Source organism: Hibiscus syriacus, unplaced genomic scaffold (genome assembly GCF_006381635.1).
Source record: "Hibiscus syriacus cultivar Baekdansim isolate YM2019G1 unplaced genomic scaffold, ASM638163v2 tig00111330_pilon, whole genome shotgun sequence".
Lineage (NCBI taxonomy): Eukaryota > Viridiplantae > Streptophyta > Magnoliopsida > Malvales > Malvaceae > Hibiscus > Hibiscus syriacus.
In genome coordinates, this window is record NW_024063059.1 from 7,581,994 (window position 1) to 7,597,916 (window position 15,923).

The following is a 15,923-nucleotide window of genomic DNA, read 5'->3' on the forward strand; positions in this document are numbered from 1 at the left end:
TAGCTAGTCTGGGGATCGTGTCTCATAATGATTTTCGTAAAAAGACATGCATCAATCCAATTCCGATGACATATAAGGAATTACTCCTAGCTCTAATTGAGAATAACCTGGTGATTCCAGTTCAATCCAAACCAAGAACTGACCCATATCTTGAAGGCCATGATATTAACGCCATATGTAGCTATCACATTGGGAGCTCAAGGCATACCACTGAGAATTATAGGGCATTAAAGTGCAAGGTCCAAGATCTGATCGATTCAGGGGTATTGACATTCAATGTGTAATGGGGTATTCTGATCAGGAGTCGGCTGGGGCATCCATTAAAAGTATTGCATCATCAAATGCATGTTATCTTGTTTGAACTTGTTTAAATGTTTGTAAATCATTTGATGATCAAACATTTTAAATAAAATGTTTCATTCTGAGAAAATGAGCAATGAGCAAATTTCAATCTTGAAATTCTTTGGATATCACTTTAATTAAAAGATTTTTAATAATTGAGGTTGTAAATCTTTGACAAATGATAAGATTGAATCCCTGCAAAACAAGTACCCTTGATCCAAAACATACAACAGAACACATACCCTTCTTTTGCAGAGACTGAGCTAGTTTTCTCTTCTTATGAAGAGTCCATCATGGATTTAGCATTCATGTATGTGTTAGGAGCAAACCAAAATGGGACAACTAGCACATGAAATTGCAAAACTGATTGGTTCCTACTTTTGTTGATGACGTTCAATAATGATCATGGTCTTCTAAGATGGAATGGTCAAGTAGGTGAATTTAGTTTAGGTCAGTTGCTTGGGAATTGAACTCTAACGATGAGATTTTTCGACCTTCAACAAACACATGGACTATAACAGGTTCTCCTCGATGAGCTTAAGAAATGGAATCTGTATACCCAGACAAATATAATATATATATACACAATAAAGCTGAGCTATTCCGCTAAAGCAATTGGTTATAGAGGAAACTCGAAAGCCCTGTCTTTATGAATAGATTATATTCAAACCATGACATTGATCAGATACCTGGCAATTCGATGTATGCTCCACTGTGATTGTCAAGTCGAAGACTTTGTGATGACATGAATCCTTCAGCTAGCCTGATAAAGGTGATTATAATATATATACAATAAAGCTCGAGTTGTCCCTCTAGAGCAATTGGTTAAATGCTCAGACTTTATGGATAAGATTCAGCTAGCCAAACAATGGCAAATTAAATCAAATTTACTAAATAAGAAGTTTCGGTGAATTTGGACTAAGGGAGTTGAGGAACACCTGTTATAGTCAACTTCACACAAGCACTCGGAAATTTCATTTTTAGACCAATATTTCTGCACTACCTTGACTAGGTGAGTCTACGAAGCTTGAACAAATGTAAGATTTTAGAGAACTGAAGAAGAAGTGTTCTGAAAGGTTTAGCTATTGATTATGCTAGTTGTGTCATTTTGTTCGCCTCCGATTAAAATGCCAAGTCAAGAAAGAGGGGCAAGTCATGATCCTCACAATGACCGAATTGTGGAAACAAACTTTAGGATTTAGGTAGCCCACCTCGAAACCAACTTTTCAACCTTGATATTTGTTAAAGATTTACAACTATCAAAGATAAAAAGAGCAGTTAATTCTTTAATATCGAATGAACTCTTGTTTTATGATTTGTTTTAATTGTAAAATCTAGAAGGAGGTAATTTTTCAATTCTTTTTGATATTTTTCAAAATTTTGAAAATTCAAAGGAAGAAAAACATTTTCAAACAAGATAAGTTCTCTAGAAGCATATCTTAGAATTTAACAAATATCTCTTTGAAGCTTAAGATTGAAGATGGGGCAATGAAAGCAAATTTTTGGGGCAAAATTTGATGGGGGCAAGGAAAATAAATTATCTCATGTCGAGGTTTACAAGAGTACACTCCGGTGAAAATGAAGACAAAATGAGTTGAGGATAGAATGAAGACTGCTCACACAACCATTCCCCTCATAGATCAACATATACACATACATACATGACACATGAAATTTGCATCTTTACATTCATTATCATGTACATCAAAGATATTGATCTTTTCTCTTGAGGACAAATTCAATAAAACATCAAATAAATTCCATCTTTGTATCTATCATAGCATCTAAGATAGTCAGTCATAAACGCATCATTTCGATCTTTCAGGAAATAAAAGCTCAGAAATGACCAGATGTCTTCAACTTGAAAGAATGATGACATCCGCAGATTGGACTTCCTGAAGTCAACACTCAAATTTGCTGAAGATATTTCCTCAACATGAAGGAGCAAGTAGATTGTCTATCACTTTTGATGGTGTTTTCTAAAAAATTTTTTTTGTCTCTTTTGAGACAATCTCTTTTTAAGAAAAATCTTTGAGTTTTTTTTCTTTGGAAACAAAAGTTTGCCTCTTTTGAGACAACTTCTTTTGAAGCATTATCTCTGAGTCGGTTTCTTTTGAAACCAAAATTTAGATGGCCAGAACTCTTCATCACGTATGAGTCGTGTCATCACCTGACTAGATTTCCTCATTATGTAGGAATTGTGTCAACCTAGATAACCAGCCGTCCTCATCACGTAGGAACCGAGTTATTACTCTTCCTAAAGATGGCCAAGAACTCTTCATCACGTATGAGCAGTGTCATCCTCTGACTAGATCTCCTCATTATATAGGAGTTTTGTCACGCTTAGATGACCCGAACTCTTCATCACATATGAGCAGTGTCGTCTCCCAAATCAAACACTATCAAGTTTCCAAAACCGAAAAAGAGAATCGGACAAAAACTGATTATCTTTTTTGTCTTTGCCCTATTCTTGTTAACACAAGAATGTGCAAAGAGGGGCAGTTGTAGACACCAGTTTTTGTCCGGGTTTATATTATTATTATTATTACTATTACTATTACTATTATTAATATTATAATTATTATTACATTTGCTGGCCCAGATTACAAGCATCAACAACCCAGCATATAATAACACACAAGACCCAAATTTGGATCCGAATAGTAGACCTGACCCAGTTGAATTAGGGTTGTGAAACCCTAAAAGCCATCAACTAAAACCACCGCCAACTCCAATTAGCCTCTGTGTCAACGACAAGATCTTATCCTCACCAACAGCTCGGGCGATCTCAACCGAATCCATCAAGTCACATGCACTAAAGTCAAGCAAAATTAATGATTTCACCTAATTCATCAACATCATACCAAACGCAAAGAAATTTCAGATGCATCCATGAAGATTAGGTGAAGATATCAACCATAAAATACGCAAAGGATTCGAATACAGAGCGGGGTGAGGATTTGAAATATTTTCGAACAGAAAAAAAGAAAAAGAAAACCATCACGGAGAAAAACAGAGAAGAGAGCATGAATTTTTTTCATTCGTTTTACACAACAGAGCAACAGATATAAAAACAGTGTGTAAACAACATTCCTTCCCAATATTCTAAGAGCAAGCAATGTATTTCCAAAGCAATACAAGTAATCCATAAGCAAGTTTTTCTTTATTTTATTATCATCATTTTTTTCTTTCTGCCTTCAAAATATTCATTAATGTATGTGGTTTGTAATTTTGCTTTCGAACATAAAAATAAAAAGAGAGATGAATTAGAAAATTACCTTAGTTATGACGGGGTAGAGTCTCGGTGGTTCTATTTTAGATATTTGGGATTTAATTGTTAGAATAAATGGGTTGAAGTTAGTATTATTAAACCAATAAATAGTGAATTAAACACCAAACCAGAAAATAAATTAGAGGAGGAGAGGGGACGAACCGGAGAGCATTCGAAACAAAAAAAAAATCATTCGAAAGAGGAAAAATAGAGAGAAACACAAAACAGATTTGAACCAGAAATAAAAACCCATCTCCTTTTCTTTGGCAAAACGTGGTCACTATTATCTCACCGGGAGAAGAAAACCGTATGTAAATAAAGGGGGTTTTGATTTTGAGAGGCTAATCGAGCTATTGAAAGCCTTGTGGCCACCGATCTGTGGTGGCCATGGTCTTCGTTGGTTCTCATCAGTAGAAAAGAGGGATTTGAAAAAATGAAGGCCAAGGTTTTTTTAATTTGGCCGTGTATTTTGTCCATATATTGGGCAATTAAAATGGTGCCGTGTGAATGGTTTAGGAGCCCATGATTTCAACTAATGGTAAATGACAATAGAGGTCCCTTTACTGAAATGCATTTTAATCATCAATAATATTTTAATTCTCTTTTATTTTGACCTCTTTATTTGTTTTTATTTTATTTTTGTCCTTATTTCGTAGCAATTTTATTTATGTTTATATTTTGAATTTGGCCATCTCATTTTAGCCTTTTTAGGTTTGGGTAGTATAGATTATATTAAACTCGTTTTAGTCACTGTTTTGTGTTTTTGTGTTATTGATTAAATTAATATTGGTAGCTTGATGTTTTATTTCATTTCATTTTAGTCATTAATTTTATGTGTGTTGTATATTTTTCTTATTATTCGAGTTCGGCCACTATATTTGTAAACATTTTAATTTAATCACTGATTCCATGTATTTTATAATTTTTTTATTTGAATTTGGTCATCACATTTGTAAATATTATATTTTAGTATTGTTGACATTTGTTCTAATTACGTTTAGGCCCTTTATGTTTATGTTTATTTTTTAGTCCTTAATATTGTTAATGGGCTATTTACATTTCCAGTACTTACATTATTTAACATTTTAATCTTGGCTCTGGTTTGTTATATTTACTGGATAAGTTCCTTAAGTTTTTATTTTGTGCTATTTTAGACTTCTAGTTTATGTTTTTTCTATTTTAGTCCATTAAATTTTTGTTTTTGTTATTTTGGACCTTTTAAGCTCTTGTTTATACTATTTTGACTTTTAAATTTATGTTTTTCCCATTTTGGTCATTGTAATATTAAATACTTAATTTTTGCCCATTTATATATTGGTTTGTAATATTTAATTATTTTTTATTTTAGCCCTTATATATGTATGTATTATTTATTTTTATGTGTACCACTAAATGAATAATATTAATTTTACAATATAAATATTTTTATTTCGCATGTTTCTAATCGTCATTATTTACTAATATACAAAAATGAAAATTTAATTATGAGGGAAATTTACGAAGACATCTCCCAAATACAAGGGAATGCGTCTTTTCAATGATTTGTCTCATAAATGCTTATTTTATATTCAATAATTTTATTTGTTCTATGTTTATTTATTTGGAGTATTTTCCATCACTTTTTACTTTTATGTCTTCTATTTTATTTCATATTTGCGAAATTTATAACATTTTTGTGGAATTTGGGAAAGTCTCCTAACTGTAAAGGAAGTGCATTCCTGAAGATTGATATTTTTTAAATAAGTTAAATGAATAACAAGATCGTAATTTAAATATATTTTCGAGTTTATAATTCTCAATATTTAAACAACGTATAATCGTTTAGGTACCAAAATTTGGGCGCTGTGGGGTGCTAATCATTTCCCACGCGTAACCGACTTCCGAATCCATTTAATTGAATCTTTGGTGACGCAGATTAACATTTTTGTCGTCTTAAAGCGATTTTTCTTAAAATTATTTTTTTAAAGACGTTTTTAGGTATTTGACTTACCTATCCCAAAGGTCGATGACGACTCTTTTCAATTTAATTCCAAATAAATTCTAAATCACCAATTTTTTCCAAAATAAAAATCCTAATTGTTTTTAAAACAATAAATAAATGTTTTGTAAAAAAATGGTTATGACAAAAAATATCAGGATACGTAGATTATACATGAAAACGATAATACCACACACATTTAGGAGTATTTTCAAAATGCTTTCTGGTTACAAGAAGAAATGAATAATGAAATTTTAAATTCTATTAATGCGTCCATATCTTTGTAGATGAGTCAAATGCTCAGCTCACAAGCAGGGAAGAGTTACATAAGAGCGGTTGTCCTCTCAATTTTTTTGATATAATAATATTTAGATTTTTTAATTTAAATATTAATAAAATATAATCTTTATTTTTTTATTTTTTAAATTTAAATACTTACTAAATTTTTAATTTTATGATATAAAATAACTTTACCCCTCAACATTAGATCCTAATTCTGTCCCACTCACAATTAACTATTGGAAAATTTAAAAACATTACTTTTAGAAGGGGAGTGTATAAGACTCTAGGTTCTGAATATCTTTCTTACAAAAATTTTGAAGGCTTATATTAGAAGGATTCATAGCGTCACATTGGATGAATAAATTTTTTTTGCATGACATTTTACCATTATGTCTACTAATAGTAACTTGCGTTTTTACTCAAATATAACCTTAATAGGTATTAATTACATATCAGACATTATTTCAAAAAATATTATCGATCTAACATATTTTCTGACAATTCATAAATAATAATACATGTTTTTCAAGAATAGGTGTTAGATCTGTAAAATTATCTAAAATAGTGACTGACAGATAATTAATTTCTGTTAGAGTGATTTTTGTGTAAAAACACCAATTTTCTTTCATATTTGTTTTTTTAGAAAAAAAAACACATTAAAATCTTTAAATCTATTTTTGCAAATTATTTTATAACTCAACAAATTTTGGTTTTTGCATGAAATTACACAATACAATTAAGTTTACCAGTTACCACTTAACACTTTCTAATACCTTTTTGACCATTTCAAAATCCTCTACGTATCTAGTCTAGGAAAACTTTATATGATGATGAATGAATAATTTATAAAGTTTTATAGTTAGTATTTCTTTTTCAAAATGATGATGATGATAATAATAATAATAATAAATATTTTATAATTTAAAAAATTATAAATTTCATATATTTTAAAAACATTTCTTAACTTTTAAAATTAATTGTTTATAAAAAATATTAAAAATAAACTTTTAATTACAATTGAGGGATAAAATGAATTATTATTCATTAATTATTATTTTTTAACAATAGTTAATAATGTGTATTCATTTTTAATAAATTTAGAATTTAATATTTATTTTATAATTTTTTAAAATTAATATTAGAAAGAATATTTTAAATATATAGGTGATATTTTTTAGCTTTACCTTTTTTTTAATTAAATTTTGTTACAAGTTTAGAGAGTAACATAAAAGAAAAGAAAATCTTTATATTTTCATGTATGTATTTATACTTTTCTTTTAGAAATATTTTACAATAATTTTTCTTAATTAATTTGAATAATAGTAGAATAAATGATTAATTTGAATTATAACTCATATATATACTCCATTAATTGGTCGATGATGATGATAATAATGAAAAATATTTTATCATAATTTATAATTGACTTTTAATATAATATGAGTTATAATTATACCAAATATTTTAATATGTTTTATTTTCATCATTGATTTTTCAAAAAATTATTCTTTTTGAAATTATATTTTTAATTCGTTTTATTTTGATAAGTTAGTCATTAATTTGTATTCTTTTACTGTCATCACACATTAATAAAAATTTAATGAGTTCATGCTAGTGAACCTTTAAATATGTGTCATCCCCTTAAACATCGTATCCCCTTAAACCAACAGTGATTTATAAGAATTCACTAATTATCTATTCAATCAGCGTATCAGAAACATATTAAAATATAGATTTATAAGAATTTTATATTCGATATATATACTATCTCAACTTATCTAAGAATAACTTTGAAGCTCAATTAAATTTAAAAACATATTCAACACAAAAAGGTTGGTTAAATAATGACAAAATCAAGAGACGAGACAAAGTTTATTGGCACTATTTTTCATTATTTTTATTATTATTGAAGGAAAAAGGTATTTTATTATCTTATTTCTAGGATTTAATGAAAAATTTTATTAAAAAAAGAAAAAAATAATTATTTGAAGAAAATGATAAGTGTGAAAGGCACATGATTTTCTTTATGGTCATAGGACTTAATTTTTCAGAAGAGAGGAAATGAAAATGATTGACTAACTAAATTTTATCTTTTTCCAACAAACAAAACACAACTACTTCCTTAATATTCCGTAGCATTTGTACACAAAAATTGCTCTAACGTAAATTAATTACATGTCAGACACCGTTTCAGAAAATTTTACGAATCTAGCACCCATCCTAGAAAGGCGCAGATGATAATCCGTACATTTCCCGAGATGTCGTCACGTCAGCGAAAGGCACAGATCATCGTTCGTGCCTTGTTAGAAAAGGTGTTAGATCGATAACATTTTCTTAAACGGTGTCTGACAGATAATTATTTCCTGTCAGGGTGATTTTTTGGGTAAAACACCTCATGTCTTCATATGTAAAATATTTTTTAGAAGAGATGAACCAATTTTAGGGATGATGAAACTCTGTCAGCAATATAGGTTGTTATGCAGTTGAGGAGTTTGTTGAGAGTCGGTTATGAATGGTTATGGTTGCATGCAGTTATGTATGCATGCCTTGTATGTGTAAACTGATATAATGTACCTATATAAGCTTGGCTTAGTGCCTGTGTAGAGGTAACAAGAGTGTAATACATTTCTTGTTAATATATTGTGTTTCTTTATATGGTATCATTCGCCATTCGTCCTGGAGAGTTTGCTGCTGCGTAGCTGAAATTAGTTCTTGCTTGAAGGGTTTGGTTCTTCGGCTGTAGATTAAATAAGAAGCTGCAAGATGTTCAAAAATAAGAAAGTGAATGTGGTTCTTGATGAGACAAATTTTCTGCTGTGTAAACAACAAATCCTTCTTACCATGAGGAGTCATCGTCTCGAAGGGCTACTGACTGGCACGATGCGAGCTCCACCTGTGATGGTCACTAATAAACATGGTGTGTCGGCTGCTAATGAGGCTTATGATGACTTTTTTGCTCAAGACAATGTTGTAGCCTCCTGGCTCTTATCCACCATTAGCGGTCACCTGCTTTCTCAGTTTGTGGGTGCAGAAACAACTACTGCAGTGTGGAGTACTGTATTATAGTTCATTGTTAATCGATCCACGACATCAATTATGAATTTACACTATAAGTTACAGTCTCTTAGAAAGGGGGATGACAACATGAGGGTGTTCCTTACCCGAGTTAAGGAAGTGTGTGATGCCTTGGCATCCTTTGGCAGTCCAGTTCCTATTATGGAACATATTGCTAGCATTCTTAAGGGACTTTCAAGAGATTATCAACCGTTCATAGCTGTTATAACATCCAGTGGTGAGTCTTTTCCTTTAGATAGAGTGTACACGATGTTGGTTGATGCTGAAACACAATTGGACGAATTTGCTGCCCAAGAAGAAAATGTTATTGCAAGTGCTCATATTGCTAGTGGTACGATGAACAATGCTGGTGGTGATAGTCATAGTTCATCACATCATTTCCAGTCTGGTGGACGTTCGACAGGACGTGGTCGAGGAAGACCACGTGTACATTGCAAGCTTTGTGGCAAGATCATGCACCTTGTCAATCGATGCTGTCATAGGTTCAATGAAACCTTCACTGGCATAGATATTGATGCTGATCAGTTTTGTACTAAGCATGAATCCACAAATATAAACTTCACTGCTGTGGAAAACTTGAACTGTGAGTGCTGTCATGCTAAGACGCGTAGAGTAACTCAAGCAGGTGAGTCATCTTCTGCTCGTGCTGAGTTAGCAACTGGTTTGAATCAGTGGGTGGTTGATTCGGGTGCTACACACCACGTCACACCTGAATCTAAGAATATCATTAAGCGAGCTGAGCATTTTGGTCCAGGTAACCTAGTTGTGGGTAATGGAATGTCATTAAGAGTTAATATGGTTGGTAGTGACATTCTATCATCATCATCTCGTTAGTTGTTTTTGAATGATCTTTTACATGTACCTGGTGTAACAAACAACTTGCTTTCGGTTTTAAAGTGTGCTAGGGATAATGGAGTGTACTTCGAATTCCATTCTCATGGATGTTGTGTTCGTGACAACTCTACGGATTAAGTGTTGTTGACAGGGAAGGTTAAAGATTACTTGTATGTGTTTTCAGAGGCTGGCTCATCAAATGTTTGTGATAAAGCCCGAGCTAATATTGTTGATGTTAGTAATACTAGCTTGTATAACCTCTGGCATAGGAGATTAGCACATTCCAGTTATAATACTATAGAGAAAGTATGTAAAACAATTGATGTATATTTTCATTCTAATATGAATGAAAAATGTGATTCATGTTATGTTGGAAAGAGTCACAAGCTGTCATTTCTTCATTCTACTTCTGTTTATTGTGAACCTTTTGAGTTAGTGTTCACTGATCTTTGGGGACCAACACATGTTGCATCCAAAGGGTTTAGGTATTATTTGACGTTTGTTGATGCTTACTAAAGACTTATATAGATTTACTTTCTACAAAACAAAGCTCAAGCTATCTTGGTGTTTCTATTATTTCAGAAGCTAGTGATGAATCAGTTTGGTGCTTCAATTAAATCAATCCAAAGTGATTGGGGAGGAGAGTACATGAGTCTATCTTGGGTTTTACTACAAGAAGGGATCAATCATAGGCTTTCATGTCCACACACTTCTAAGCAGAATGGAGTCGTGGAAATGAAGCATAGACACATCGTTGAACTAGCTTTGGTGTTGTTAGCATAAGCCTCTATGCCTGTGCAATACTGGTTTTATGCTGCCATGACTGTTGTGTATTCCATTAATCAGTTGCCAACAAAAGTATTAAATGGGGTGTCACCTTATGAAAAGCTTATTGGTAAGAAACCAGATTATACTTTGATGAAAGTATTTGGATGCAAGTTCTTCCCTCGTCTGAGGCCATTTCAAACTCACAAGCTTGAGTTTAGGTCTCAAGTGTGTACCTTCTTAGGGTATAGTTCACAACACAAAGGGTATTTATGTCTTGCATCAAGTGGAAGGATCTATGTCACTCGGCATGTAATCTTTGATGAGGCTGTGTTTCCATTTACGGGGCTAATTAATAAATCCTCTACAAGTGCAGGTGAGATGTTTAGATTAGACTCAGCTAATCTGGAGATTGTAACTGATGTGCAACAATTAAGAGCAATGACATATGCTATGGACACTGCTGATGGAATGCATGGTGCTGTGCAGGATGCTTATCAGTTGAAGAAACTGGTGAATCTGTTCATGCAGGAAATTTTGATGAAGGAACGGCTTCTCAAAGTCAATCTGAGGTGCACAATGATCCTAATAATGTGCAAAATATTGTTGCTATGCAAGACACCTTGCTCTCCAATGTTGATGATGGTAATGTTCAACATTCGTTGGTGCCTATTGTACCTACTGGAAATACTCATCCTATGCTCACGAGGAGCAAGTGTGGTGTTTTTAGACCTAAGGTATATGTGATGTCTTCAGAAGCAGTGGAACCAACCAATGTGTATGATGCACTGAAGTCCCCCAACTGGAAAGCAGCAATGTATGTTGAATTTGATGCATTGCAGAGTAATGGTACATGGACTGTGATGAATTTGCCACCTGGTAGATCAGTTATGGGGTGTAAGTGGCTGTTCAAGCTAAAACCTAATCCAGACGGATCAGTTCAGAGATACAAAGCTCGGTTGGTTGCAAAGGGCTATTCATAAGTGCATGGGCAAGATTTTACTGAAACCTTTAGCCTAGTAGTTAAGTTTCCTACAATTTATGTGGTATTGTCGTTAGTTATAGCAAGGCGGTGGCAGTTGCGTCAGGTTGATATAAATAACGCATTTTTGAATGGAGAATTGCATGAAGACGTTTACATGCAACAACCACCAGGGTTTGAGCAATATGCTGAAGATGGCAGTCAGCTTGTATGCAAATTGAACAAGGTGTTGTATGGGCTTCGACAAGCGCCTAGGAACTGGAAAGCACAGTTGAAACAGTGCATGCTTCAGCTTGGATTCACTGAGTCTAGGGCTGATACGTCATTGTTTGTTCGCAACAACAGTGGTGTTTACACATATATGCTCGTATATGTTGATGACATTGTGGTCAATGATAGTTCAAATACAGAAATTGATGATGTGGTTCGGCAGTTGAGTCTTGCATTCGCCTTAAAAGACTTGGGAGTGCTTGGTTATTTCCTTGGTATTGAAATTGAAAGGTGTGAAGGTTCATTAGTGCTTAGTCAGCGTAAGTTCATTCTTGAGTTGCTGACAAAAATGGGTATGGATAAAGCTGGATCAGTGGTTACACCTATGGTGTTGAGTAAGCTGTAGTATAAGGTTGGTGATCTTCTGGATGATGCAAGGGAATATCATAGCATTGTTGGAGCGTTGTTGTATGCATGTCATACTCGACCTGATATCACCTATAGTGTGAATCAAGTAGTCTAGTACATGCATGCGACGACAGGGTCACTTGGTTGCTATTAAGAGAATACTTCAATATCTTGCAGGCACACTTGAATATGGCCTTGTGATAGCTTCATATGGAGTAAATGTGAAGATAGTGGCATTTGCTGATGCAGATTGGGGAGGTAACCTCGATGATAGGAAATCAATTTCGGGACATTGTGTGTTTTTGGGAGATAATCTTGTGTCCTGGACCTCTAAGAAGAAAAAGATAGTTTTGAGGTCCACGATTGAAGTTGAGTATCGCAATATGGTTGATGCAGCAGCAGAGGTGGCCTGTGTTGATGCACTTCTTTCAGACGTGGGAGTTGTGAAACAAGGGGTGCCAGTCATCTAGTGTTATAACAGTGGTGCTGTGGCCATGAGTAGTAACCCATTGTATCATGCAAAGGCTAAACATGTGGAGCTTGATGTGCATTTTGTGAGAGAGAAGGTTGCTGCTAGACAAGTGGTTGTAAACTACGTTCCAGCAAGCCACTAGGTTGCAAACAGGCTTACTAAACCACTGTCCAGATCTTTGTTTGAACAATTTAGGTCTAAGGTTCAAGTGTTTTCGTTTGATAGAAGGGCAGGAAATGAAAGCAGGGAGAATGTTAGCAATATAGGTTGTTACGCAGTTGAGGAGTTTGTTGAGAGTCAGTTATGAGTGGTTATGGTTGCATGCAGTTATGTATGCATGCCTTGTGTGTGTGTAAGCTGATATAATGTACCTATATAAGCTTGGCTTAATGCGTGTGTAGAGGTAACAAGAGTGTAATACATTTCTTGATAATATACTGTGTTTATTTACAAACTCAAATAAAAAAAATTAGTTTTAAGTATCGAGTATTTTTATTGAAACTCGAAAATGTGACCAATCAAACATCAATTGAGTTTTTAAGGTAATGATATATATTGTTAGATAAGCAGTTAACGAGTTAGGTAATTTTTTCATCACTCACGCTAACATATGTTAACATCGAATAATCAATTTATTATAAATCGATAACGTGAATGAAAAACAAAAATTTACTTGATCATTTGTGTAGTTTATCGTATCCTATAAGTATGATTGTTGCCCGAGGACCGTTTGATCGATAGGGAGTTTTAACTTTTAATCTTTCGATTTCTTCCTACGATATACTAATATTTCTCTTTTTGAGTATTATTATTTGTTCATCTTTGTGCTTTTATTTTCCCCCTTTTACAGGAGCAAACCTCTGCAAATCTGGGATAAAGAAGGTCAGTAAAATCATATATAAGGGAAACTCTCTTTCCTCGCCATTAATTTGCATGGTTTTTAAGTTTTAGTTGATTTTACTTGATTTAAAATTTAGCCGATTTTGTTAGGTTAATTTTACAATTTCAACCTATTGGGGAATGTTTTACAGTTGAAAATGGGCATGTTAAACGACCTCATGATGATGACATTCAATCGAATGTATTGGAAATAATTGGATCAAAGATTCGATCCACGTTTATCACTACCCCATCTGACCCTTCTGCAACGTTTGGTATTAAGCTTCCATTCTTGGTCATGAATTGTTAAGAACTTGAAGAAATATTTCTCTTTCGAGATTCTTGTTCTCGATGATAAGAACGTCCGCCGTCATTTCCGTGCTTCTAACTTTCAAGTATGCAAGTCTCTTGATTTTTCTTATCCTATATACATGTTTAGATTATATAACTTAAATTATATTTAGATAGTTGAATCAGGAAATATGCTCTGTTGCAACACTCTTAGTTGGTCTGGTAATAATTTTTTGGGTTTTAAGGTAATAATTTAGTGGTTTAAGTCCATGATTTTTTTGAGAATAACCTATCACCCATTATTTACTAGTCGGCATTGTTGAAATTTGTGATAATTACATGCCGTGTTTGAGAGTGCTGATTGTTGATTCATATATGTTTGGTTGTTATTCTATCAATAGTTGCCTCGTTTTAGTGATTATAAGATATTAGCATACGCCTTTCTGTCTATAGAATTGTTGTGTTTAGATTGTATCAGCGTTGTCACTTTTTTGTATCGATCATGTAAGATTGAAATGTGTCCAGTTTCTATGAATATGAATTTGGTCGGGAAATATATCATGATGAACAAAGAGTTTGGTGTTTAGAAGCCTTTGTTGTGTGCCCACTTTTTATCAGTCGGACAGGTACATATGGGGTTTAGATGAAAAATGAGTCACGTTAATCGTAGGAGGATCTCCAATGATAGTTGATGAAGGATGGATCATGGACGGACACCATTGCACTGACCGAATCTTGACACTGTTTATCTCAATTAATTTTCTGCTATATAGTGTAGATTTCCAAGATGACTAAATAGATCTTTGGTTAATAGGTCTAGATTATGGAAACACCTTAGACCCTCTCGGGTGAGGCAAATTTGACTCGGAACACACCTGGTGCACCTATGTGGTTACAAGGAAGAAAGTGGATGGTGTTGAACTCTCTACTTAATAATTGAGTATTCAACAATAGATACGGCCATACGGGGTCATAAGGAAATTAGGTGTATTGATCAACAAAAAAATTGCATGTTTTTGTAGATAAACTGGACTACTTTTCGAGTTTATTGATATAATTATATATTTTAACCTTATATTATGCATACATATGTATACACATGTATAAATATGCCCGAAATCATTGCACCCGAGTCTGAGTAACTTAGTTTCTACAGATATGCACTGAAAAACAAGTATAGAATATTGTTGCTAATTACTTGTGGTTTCAACGTTATTTGCGTTTCTAGGCTGTCACTCGAGTAAAGCCATATATATGCACCATGCCACTGAGATTGGAAGAATGCTGGAATCAAATTCAGTTGAATCTTGCCGATTATACACGAAGGGCCTATGGAACGAACTATGTTGAGACTCTGCGCGTTCAAGTACATGCGAATTACCGACTACAGAGGATATATTTTCTCGGATCGCTTGTACTCGGAAGAGGAACTCCCACCAGAATTCAAGTTATACCTCCCAATGCAGGTAAGAACAAAATGTAATTTCACTGAGATTTAGAAGTTTAGGCCCATTTGCATTGATTTGGCATTTTAGTACTAATGAACGGTGTGAAGCCGTAATTTCCCAACCTTTATGTGATTCATGGTTTCAAGATGGTTTTCATTCAGCAGTGAAATCATGTATGTATTGTTGCTATGATAGTTTTAGAATTAGCCGAATTAGCTCTGATTTTACATTGAAGAAGTGCTTGGTGTTGCAGTTGATAATGGTGGATCTTTACTTAGATTATTTCCACTATAGGTGTTCATAGCATAATAGTTAGTGCCATACTGGTATCGAACCGGTAACAAATAGTTTGAATTCAGTTTCGACTAAAACTCTGGTGACTTTCGGCTTATTTCGGTCAATATCGGCTTGTAGTGGTGTGTCATGGTCCATATTAATTGGTACAAAGATATTACTTTAAATCATTTTTTAATTTTTTTTATTTAACCATTTCTTAAAGTTTTTTGCATAATTATATTTAAAAAGTAAAATATAATAATTTAATTAAATGTATTGAACTTAATTATATTTATATCATGTTAGTGATGAATATCTGCATTATATATGTATATCTAAAATATTTTAAAAAAATAACGAGTACACAGAGTACATTGAGACTTATCAATATCGATATAAATTAGTATAGA

General features: G+C 33.2%; 1 pseudogene; it reads left to right on the forward strand.

Annotated features, from left to right (window-relative positions):
* Positions 1-13,416: 13,416 nt before the first annotated feature.
* Positions 13,417-15,439, forward strand: LOC120158763 (annotated as a pseudogene).
* The last annotated feature ends 484 nt before the right edge of the window (positions 15,440-15,923 follow it).